Source organism: Aspergillus costaricaensis (assembly GCF_003184835.1).
Source record: "Aspergillus costaricaensis CBS 115574 unplaced genomic scaffold BO79scaffold_40, whole genome shotgun sequence".
NCBI lineage: Eukaryota > Fungi > Ascomycota > Eurotiomycetes > Eurotiales > Aspergillaceae > Aspergillus > Aspergillus costaricensis.
This window is the reverse complement of record NW_020291840.1, coordinates 1-12,494: the sequence shown is the minus strand read 5'-3', so window position 1 is coordinate 12,494 and position 12,494 is coordinate 1.

Below are 12,494 nucleotides of genomic sequence, written 5' to 3'. Positions count from 1 at the left end.
AGCTATCTAGAAGATTAAAACAAAGTAATGTATAAAGATACTTTATGTAGAAGATCTGAGTATAGTATATAACTAATCTATATAAATATCTTAACACGGCCCCCTAGACACAGGAGTATATAAAGAAAAATTAAATAAAATTATAGATATTTTTTAAATAGATAATCTTTCACATATTAAACATTATTTCCTGGATACTGTGGAGGGGTAGTTAATAAGATTATCTTTAAAAAAATCTAAAAATCATAGAACTTCTCTTAATCTAATATTTTAATAAGACTGTCTGCAGGATTACAAGTACTTATAATATATTAGACTAATATAATATCTATTTTAATAAGATTTATTATAAATAAATAATAGTTATTTAGCTATCTAGTAGACCGCGTATAAATATTATAATTAAAAATCTGTAATAAATTAACAGTATTATTAAATAAAAATATCTTATTATTATCTAATATCTTAAGATCAAACATCTGTATTAATTTCTTAATATATAAAATATTTTTAACGGTGGTATTATATACACAGTATTCTGTAATAATAAAGAAGGATATAATAATATTTTATTTATTAAATAATTAAATAATAGAGCTACCTGTATAAAATATAATTTATTTTTCTATTAATTTACTATTCTCATGGTCAGTATAAATAATATTTATATAAATTTTAATTTCTTTTATATAATCAGCTGCTAGGATAATCTTATAAAAAATAATATTATATAAATATCTGTATATATCTTTTAATATTTTTATATCTGCTATAATAAAAGCATGTATATATTTTTATAAGTAAAATATAATAAAATATAAGTTAAATCTTATTTTTAGAGTGGTTAACGGCCAGGGTAGGGTAGGTTAATGGAAAAATTTATACCTGCCGTCAGGTTAATGGTTAGATATAAGATTTCCTTATATTTAACTACAGAATAGCTAAAAATAGGATGGTTAACTGTCTTAACTATTCTTAATACTAAGATTTATTTATTATATTCTTTTAGACTTTAACATAGATAAAGTATACTCAGATTAATAATTATTTATTTTAATTATTTATATTTTTGCTAATAACTAATACAAGACTAATTTTCTTAATTTTAAAAATAGTTAAAAGAAAGAAAATAGTATGCTTTATTTATTTTTATTTATTTAATCTGATATTATCTCGGGTGGTAGTAATAATTAAATTTATAGAAAAAAGCTATTTTTATAATATAAAATAATAATAAATATATATATTTACAGTTCTATTTTAGTTATATACTGCTGGTAGATTATTAATATTTTTTAAATTAATTTTCCAGGCTGGTAAATCTCTCTGAAAATTATTCTATATAGTAATAAATAGATTTATTATTTTTTCTAGTAGGGAAATCGTCACAACGGGACAACGGTCAAATGATGTCTGATAAGTCTTTAAATAATATTATTTGATAGGGCTTTCTATAAGAAATATAATAATATAATCTTTGCCTCTTTATTTAATTATTCTATAGAATTATAAGTATTTAAAGATAGTAGTATATACTTCCAAATTTAGTTAGTATATATAACAGAAATTTAATCAGATTAGTGCATATAACAGAAATTTAAATCAGGTTAATATGCTTTTCCACGGGCACTAAGCCTAATTAAATCTATTAAGTATTATAAAAATAAATATTATAGTAATAAATATTATTCTAATAAGTATTATACTTATAAGCATTACTCTAATAAGTATTATACTTATAAGTATTACTCTAATAAGCATTATACTAATTAATACATTAATATATCTATAGATCCTAAGAATCCTAATCCACCTGGAAAGATTAAATTAAATATACTTATTATTTAATAATATTTACTATGCTTAAGTTATATATCTTTAAAAGATATCTCTTTTAATAATATTAATATATAATAGTCTATATATATACTAATAACTAGTTATAAAAAAGCAGAGATTATATTCTAGCCCGCAGATTATAAAGATAATAATATTATAAAAATAAAATAAAAATTTAAAAAATAATACTATATTAATTTAATTAAATTTATATAATCTTACTGAGCCAGCAGATAGTAAAAAAAAATAATATAATAATTAATAGTTTTCTTACAGTTCTTGTACTTAGATAATATTTTTTTTAAAAAAAATACAGGAATTAATATATAAGCTAGTACTATATTTATTTATAATATTATTTTTTTTAATATATTTAGCCCTCTCACCCCTCCTATAATTAATAAGATATAAAGAAAGAAAGATTATTAGAAAAATAAAAAAAAAAAAAGATAATTTATTTATTATTATATTTTAATCTCTGTAATCCCATTGAGTTACTGGATAATAAAGTAGATAATTATTATTATATTATAAAAAGCTCTTACACAGCAAAGACTCTTTATTTTTTTAATATATTTTATTCTCTTGCCTCTCCATGCAGGCAGAGATTATAAAAGAAAAAAAAAAGAAAGATAATTTTATTAATATTTAAATTTCTGTAATTTTTATAGAAAATAGATTATAAAATAGATAATAGTATTCTTATAATATTAAGAGTTTTTTCTCTTATTACAAAGGCTCTCTGCCTTCTTAATATATTTTATTAACTTATTTTTCTGTACAGGCAGAGATTATAGAAAAAAAAGAAAAAAAGAAAAAAATTTTTATTATTATTTAAACTTCTATAATTTCTGTAGAGAATAGATTATAGAGCAGATAATAATATTTTTATAATATTAAGAGCTTTTCCTCTTATTACAGGGATTCTCTGTTTTTTTAATATATTTTATCAGCTTATCTCTCCGTGCGGGCAAAAATTATAAAAAAAAAAGAAAAGAAAAAAGAAAATCTTATTATTATTTAAATCTCTGTAATTTTTATAGAAAATAGATTATAGAACAGATAGCAGAGCTCTTATAATACTAAAAGTTTTTTCTTTTATTATAGAAGCTTTTTATCTTCTTAATATACTTTATCAGCTTGTCTCTCCGTACAGGCAAAGATTATAAAAGAAAGAGAAGAGAAGAAAGATAATTATATTATTACTTAAATCTTTATAATTTTTACAAGAAACAGATCATGGAGCAGGTAATAGAGTTTTTATAGTATTAAAAGATCTTCTTTTATTTTTATAATTTTACAGGAAATAGATAATAAAGCAGGTGCTAGAGTCTTTATAATAATAAAAGTCCTTTTTCTTACTACAGGAGTTTTCTGTCTTTTTAATATATTTTATTAATTTATCTCTCTTAGTAAAAGAGATTATATAAAAAAGATAATTCTATTATCATATTTAAACCTCTATGATTTCTTTGATATATATATAACAGCAGTAGCTATTATAGTACTGGGAGATCTCCATCTACTTAGTATATCTTATTATCTTATCTCTAGAGTGGTTATACCTGACCGCTATACCTTAACCTAACCTTAACTGTAACCTGACGGTTAGGTTAAAGTATAAAAATTCTTTTAACTATACAGTTAAGGGTAGATTATAATTAAAAGATTACTTTAACTAATCTTAACCACTGGTTAGAAAGATCAGGTATACTTAGAAAATTAATAACTATAAATTAATTAATAATTTATACAGAGTTTTTATAAGAATAATATACCAGTAGTAATATATTTTTAATTACTGTATTATTAAAATAGATATTAAATTAATTATTAATTAATAATAATCTGATTTTCTAGCTAATAGCCAGCAGTCTAGTCACTCCTATATTAAGTTTTTATAGATAATATTAAGAATCTAAATATATTTAGATTAAATTATTAGAGAAAAATATATTAATTATTATTTAAATTATTCTTTATATTATCCTGGTCAGTAGTTATAATAATAAAAAAATTATATAATTTAAGTATCTGTCTGTATCTGGATATATATAATATTATTAAATTAAAAAAAAACTAGATTTTTTTTTTTTAATAATATTTTATTTTTAGAATTATTATTAAGGTTGTCTATATTCTTATTTTTATTAATATAAAAAATTATTATTAACTTATTATTTTCTTGATTCTCAGTTATAAATATAATAAAATCTAGAGAAAAATTATTAAGAATATTTTAATATTTCTTAGTAATAGTAAAGTGATTAATATATATTTAAAGTATAAAAACTTTAATAGTCTTAGAATACAGGCAGTTCTAGTAATAATAATAAATATTTTAAGAATTATTAAAAAAATATTTAATATTAATACTATTAATTATAATAATTAGAAAATTTTTAATTATGTAATAAAAAATAAGAAACTGATCACAGCAAGACTTCCAGTAGATAAAAATATCAGAATATTTAGTAATTTCTAGATAACTATTAATATAAATATAATTTTAGAAATAGTTAATTTAATATTCTAGTCTTTAATAACTTATATATCTTCAGTATTAAGATAGATCTTAAGCTTCTTAAATATTATTATAGAAGATAAGAACTTCTGATATTTTAAAATATTATAAAAAGTCTTATCTAGATTTAAAAATATACTAGAAATTAAGAATAGTATATTAATAACAGAATTCTGCTGGTAGTAAAAATAGAATATCTTTTTAAAGATAGTTCAGTATTTAAAATACTAGTTAATATTATTATCTAGCCTAGAGTGGTTATACCTGACTGCTATATCTTAACCTAACCTTAATTATAATCTGATGGTTAGGTTAAGATATAAGAATTCTCTTAACTATATAATTAAGGATAGATTACAGTTAAAAGATTATTTTAACTAATCTTAACTGCTGGTTAGAAAAATCAGATATACTTAAAAAATTAATAACTATAAATTAATTAATAATTTATACAGAGTCTTTACAAAAATAATATACTAGTAGTAATATATTTTTAATTACTATATTATTAAAATAAATATTAAATTAATTATTAATTAATAATAATCTGATTTTTTAACTAGTAATTAGCAGTCTAGTTACTTCTGCGTTAGATTTTTACAGATAATACTAGGAATCTAAATATATTTAGATTAGATTACTAGAAAGAAATATATTAATTATTATTTAAATTATTTTTTATATTATTTTAGTCAGTGGTTATAATAATAAAAAAATTATATAATTTAAGTATTTATTTATATCTGGATATATGTGATATTATTAAACTAAGAAAAAGCTAGATTTTCTTTTTTTAATAATATTTTATTTTCAGAATTATTATTAAAATTATTTATATTCTTATTTTTATTAATATAAAAGATTATTATTAGCTTATTATTTTCTTAATCCTCAGCTGTAAATATAATAGAATCTAAAAAAAAATTATTAAAAATATTCTAATATTTTTCAGTAATAGTAAAGCAATCAGTATATATCTAAAATATAAAGACTTTAATAGTCTCAGGATACAGGCAACTCCGGTAATAGTAATAAATATTCTGAAAATTATTAAAGAAATATTTAATACTGATATTATTAATTATAATAATTAGAAAGTCTTTAGCTATATAGTAGAGAATAGAAAACTAATTATAACAGGATTTTTAATAGATAAGAATATTAGAGTATCTAATAATTTCTAGATAACTGTTAGTATAAGTATAATTTTAGAAATAATTAATTTAATATTCTAGTTTTTAATGGTTTATATATTTTCAGTATTAAGATAGATTTTAAGCTTCTTAAATATTATTACAAAAAACAAGAGCTTCTGGTACTTTAAGATATTATAAAAGATCTTATCCAGACCTGAGAGTGTGCTAGAGATTAAGGATAATATATTAATAATAAGATTCTACTAGCAGTAAAAATAGAATATTTTTTCAAAGATAGTTCAATATTCAAGATACCAGTCAGTATCATCATCTAGCCAGGCACCCTTCCTGAATTTTTTAATTAGGGTTTTTATTAGTCTAGTAGGGAAATCGTCACAACGGGACAATGGTCAAATGATATCTGATAAGTCTTTAAATAATATTATTTGATAAGGCTTTCTATAAGAAATATAATAATATAATTCCTGCCTTTTTATTTAATTATTTTATAGAGTTATAAGTATTTAAAGATAGCAGTATATACTTCTGAATTTAATTAATATATATAACAGAAATTCAATCAGGTTAATATATATAATAAAAATTTAAATCAGATTAATATACTTTTCTACAGGTATTAAGCCTAATTAAATCTATTAAATATTATAAAAATAAATATTACAGTAATAAGTATTACTCTAATAAATATTATACTTATAAGTATTACTTTAATAAGTATTATATTAATTAATATATTAATATATTTATAGATTCTAAGAATCTTAACCCACCTAGAAAGATTAAATTAAATATACTTATTATTTAGTAATATTTATTATATTTAAGTTATATATTTTTAAGAGATATCTTTTTTTATAATATTAATATATAATAGTCTATATATATACTAATAACTAGTTATAAAAAAATAAAGATTATATTTTAGCCTGCAGGCTGTGAAGATAATAATATTATAAAAATAAAATAAAAATTTAAAAAATAATATTATATTAATTTAATTAAATTTATGTGATCCTGCTGAGTTAGTAGATAGTAAAAAAAAGTAATATAATAATTAATAGTTTTTTTATAACTCTTATACTCAGGTAATATTCTTTCTGGAGAAAATATAGGGATTAATATATAAACTAGTATTATATTTATCTATAATATTATTTTTTTTAATATATTTAACTCTCTTGCCCCTCCTGCAGCTGGTAAGATATAAAAAAAAAAAATTATTAAAGAAATAAAAGAAAAGAAAGATAATTTATTTATTATTATATTTTAATCTTTATGATTTTATTAAATTATTAGATAATAAAATAAGTAATAGCTGCTATATTACAGGAAGTCTTTATATAACAGGAATTCTCTGTCTTTTTAGTATATCTTATCCTCTCGCCTCTCTATGTAGGCGGAGGTTATAGAAAAAAAAAAAAAAAAAAATAATTTTATTAATATTTAAATTTCTATAATTTCTGTAAGAAATAGATTATGGAGCAGATAGTAATATTTTTATAATATTAAGAGTTCTTTTTTTTACTGCAGGGACTCTCTGTCTTCTTAATATATTTTATTAGCTTATCTCTCTGTACAGACAGAGATTATAAAAAAAAAAAAAGAAAAGAAAAGAAATTCTATTATTATTTAAATCTCTGCAATTTTTGTAGAAAATAGATTGTGGAGTAAGTAACAGAGTTTCTGTAATACTAAGAGTTCTTTTTTTCACTACAGAGGCCTTCTGCTTTCTTGATATGTTTTATTAGCTTGTCTCTCTAGTAGGGAAATCATCACAACAGGACAACAGTCAAATAATATCTGATAAATTTTTAAATAATATTATTCAATAGAGCTTTTTACAAGAAATATAGTAATATAACTCCTGCCTCTTTATTCAATTATTCTGTAGAGTTATAAGTATTCAAAGATAATAATATATATTTCTGAATTCAGTTAGCATATGTAATAGAAATTTAATTAGATTAATATATATAATAAAAATTTAAATCAGATTAATATATTTTTCCACAGGCACTAAGTCTAATTAAATCTATTAAATATTATAAAAATAAATATTATAGCAATAAATATTACTCTAATAAATATTATACTTATAAGTATTACTCTAATAAATATTATATTAATTAATGTATTAATATATTTATAGATCCTAAGAATCTTAATCTATCTAGAAAAATTAAATTAAATATATTTATTATTTAGTAATATTTACTATGTCTAAGTTATATATTTTTAAAAGATATCTCTTTTTATAATATTAATATATAGTAGTCTATATATATGTTAACAGTTAGTTATAAGAAAACAGAGATTATATTCTAGCCTGCAGACTGTAAAGATAATAATATTATAAAAATAAAATAAAAATTTAAAAAATAATATTATATTAATTTAATTAAATTTATATAATTCTACTGAGCCAGCAGATAATAAAAAGAAATAATATAATAATTAATAATTTTCTTACAGCTCTTATACTCAGGTAATATTTTTTCTGGAAAAGATACAGAAATTAATATATAAATTAATATTATATTTATTTATAATATTATTTTTCTTAGTATACCTAGCTCTTTTACTTTTTCTATAACTAGTAAGATATAAAAAAAGAAAGATTATCAGAAAAATAAAAAGAAAAAAAGATAATTTATTTATTATTATATTTTAATCTCTATAATCCTATTAAATCACTGGATAATAAAGTAGATAATAACTACTATATTACAGAGAGTTCTTATACAGCAGGAATTCTCTGTTTTTTTAATATACTTTATTCTCTTACCCCTTCATGCAGGCGGAGGTTGTGGAAAAAAAAAAAAAAATAATTTTATTAATATTTAAATCCCCGTGATTTCTGCAGGAAATAGATTATAAAATAAATAATAGTACTTTTATAATATTAAGAATCTTTTCTCTTATTACAGGGACTTTTTATCTTCTTAATATATTTTATCAGCTTGTCTCTCTGTATAGACAGAGATTATAAAAAAAAAAAAAGAAAAGAAAAAGAATTCTATTATTATTTAAATCTCTATAATTCTATAGAAAATAAATAGTAGAGTAGGTACTAGAATCTTCATGGTAATAGAAGCCTTTTCTCTCACTACAGGAGCCCTCTATCTTCTTAGTATACTTTATTATCTTATCTCTCTGAATAAGAGAGATCATGTAAAGAGAGTAATCTAAGATTATATAAAGAAAACAATCCTATTATTATATTTAAATTATTATAATTTCTCTGATACATATATGGCAGTAATAGTTATTATAATACTAGAAAATCTTTACCTGCTTAGTATACTTTATTCTCTTAGCTTTATTTATATTATAATAATTATTTTTAATCTCCGTGATTTCTGCAGGGAATAGATTATGGAGCAGGTAATAAAGCTTTTATAATACTAAGAATCTTTTTTTTTACTACAGGAACTTTCTATTTTTTTAGTATACCTTATCCTCTTATCTCTTATAAGAAAGATAATTTTATTATTATTTAAATCTCTGTAATTTCTGCAAGAAATAGATTGTAGAATAGATAGCAGTATTCTTATAATATTAAAAAATCTTTTTTTATTTTTATAATTCTACAGGGAATAAATAATAGAGCAGATAGCAGTGCTTTTATAATATAAATAATAAAATAAATAAAAATATCTCTATAATATTAAGAATTCTTATATTATATATTATATATATTTTCTATCTTCTTAGTCTGTTTTATTTTCTCCCCTCTCCATACAGCTAATGAGATAGAATAAAGAAAAAAAGACTGTAGAAGATTAAAAAAAAGATAATAAAAAATAGATTAAGTATAAAAATAATAAACAGTATATAGTTATATTATAATTAAGAAAGTTTTATAAAGTAAAGAGAAAGAGATAGATAGATAAAATTAAAAAAAAAAAGATAAAGAATAAAGAATAGATAAATATAAAATAAAATAGAAAAAAATAATATATTTAAATATTTAATATTTATAAAGCTAGACGGGACCAGGATTAAAATAGAAATAAAAAAAATATCTTAGTAAAAAAAAAACAGTAAATAAAATTTTATATTTTATAATTATCTGCACCATACTGTGTATAATAAATTTATTTTAATTTATTCTAGTTTTAGAGAAAGTTGCAGTACTATAAATAATATAAATTAAGTATTAAATTATACTTTTTAATCTAGATTTATTATTTATTTAGCTTACCTGCCTATTACTAATCAATATATTAATATAGAATCAGTATATTATAGATAGTTATGTCTACTAAGCAGACTAGATTTACTATATTAAAACTATTAAATATTATAAGATTAAATATTATAGATAATCAACTTTATTAAATAAACTGGGTCTGCTGTATTAGAATTATTAAATATTATAGAATTAAATATTATAGATAATTAATTTTACTGAGCAGCTTGGCTATACTGTATTAAGATTATTAAATATTATAAAATTAAATATTATAGATAATTACTCTACTAAGCAGCTTGACCATACTGGATTAGGACTATTAAGTATTATATAATTAAATATTATAATAATTTAATAAAATTTATATTATATCTTTATATTATTTATATATTCTACAGGTTGTAAGTATTCTATATTTTTTATATATTATATATATCCCACGGGTCCTATATATGCTATATATCTAATATATAATATAACTTCTAAAACATCTATTATATTATATATATTATATATATCCTGACAGTCTTAGAGCTATGCTATATTAGGATTATTAAATATTATAAAATTAAATATTATAAATAGTCAATTCTATTAAGCAGCTTGGCCATGCTGTATTAAGATTATTAAATATTATATAATTAAATATTATAATAATTCAATAAAATTCATATTATATTTTTATATTATCTATATATCCTACGGGTTCTATATATGCTATATATCTAATATATAATATAACTTCTAAAATATCTATTATATTAGATATATCTTGACAGTCTTAGAGATATACTATATTAAGATTATTAAATATTATAAGATTAAGTATTATAAATAGTTGACTCTACTGAACAGCTTGGCTATACTATATTAAGATTATTAAATATTATATAATTAAGTATTACAGTAATTCAATAAAATTCATATTATATTTTTATATTATCTATATATCTTACGGGTCCTATATATGCTATATATCTAATATATAATATAATTCTTAAAATATTTACTATATTAGATATATCCTGACAGTCTTAGAGATATGCTGTATTAGGATTATTAAGTATTATAAAATTAAATATTATAGATAGTTAACTTTATCCAGCAGCTCAGCTATACTATATTAAGACTATTAAGTATTATAGAATTAAATATTACAGTAATTCAATAAAATTTATATTATATTTTTATATTATCTATATATTCTACAGATCCTATATATACTATATATCTAATATATAATATGACTTCTAAAATGCCTATTATATTAGATATATCCTGATAATCTTAGAGATATATTATATTAAGATTATTAAGTATTATAGAATTAAGTATTATAGGTAGTTGACTCTATTATATAACTTAGCTATACTATATTAGGATTATTAAGTATTATATAATTAAATATTATAGTAATTTAATAAAATTTATATAATATTTTTATATTATCTATATATCCCACGGGTCTTATATATATTATATATCTAAATATATAATATGATTTCTAAAACACCTATTATATTATATATATTATATATATCCTGACAGTATTAAAGCTATACTATATTAGAATTATTAAGTATTACAGGATTAAGTATTATAAATAGTTAATTTTATTAAGCAGCTCAGCTATACTATATTAGAATTATTAAATATTATAAAATTAAATATTACAGATAATTGACTCTACCATACAGCTTAGTCATACTGTATTAAGATTATTAAATATTATATAATTAAATATTACAGTAATTTAATAAAATTTATATAATATTTTTATATTATTTATATATCCTACGGGTCCTATATATACTATATATTTAATATATAGTATAACTCCCAAAATGCCTATTATATTAGATATATCCTGACAGTCTTAGAGATATACTATATTAAGATTATTAAATATTATAAAATTAAATATTATAGATAATTAATCCTATTAAGCAGCTTGGCCATGCTGTATTAGAATTATTAAATATTATAAAATTAAATATTATAAATAATTAACTTTATTAAGCAGGCTGGATCTGCCGCATTAAGATTATTAAGTATTATATAATTAAATATTATAGTAATTTAATAAAATTTATATAATATCTTTATATTATTTATATATTCCATGGGTCCTATATATGCTATATATCTAATATATAGTATAACTCCTAAAATACTTATTATATTATATATATTATATATATCCTGACAGTGTTAGAGCTATACTATATTAAAACTATTAAATATTACAGGATTAAGTATTACAGATAATTAATTCTACTAAGTAACTTAGCTATACTATATTAGGATTATTAAGTATTATAAGATTAAATATTACAGATAATTAACTTTACTGTATAGCTTAGCCATGCTGTATTAAGATTATTAAATATTATATAATTAAATATTATAGTAATTTAATAAAATTTATATAGTATTTTTATATTATTTATATATTCTACAGGTCCTATATATACTATATATCTAATATATAATATGATTCTTAAAATATTTATTATATTAGATATATCCTGACAGTCTTAGAGATATGCTGTATTAAAATTATTAAATATTAGGGTTTTATTAGGGTTTTTATTGGGTTTTTATTGGGTTTTTAGGGTTTTATTAGGGTTTAGGGTTTTAGGGTTTTTAGGGTTTTAGGGTTTTAGGGTTTTAGGGTTTTAGGGTTTAGGGTTTTAGGGTTTTAGGGTTTTATTAGGGTTTTAGGGTTTTAGGGTTTTAGGGTTTTAGGGTTTTAGGGTTTTAGGGTTTTAGGGTTTTA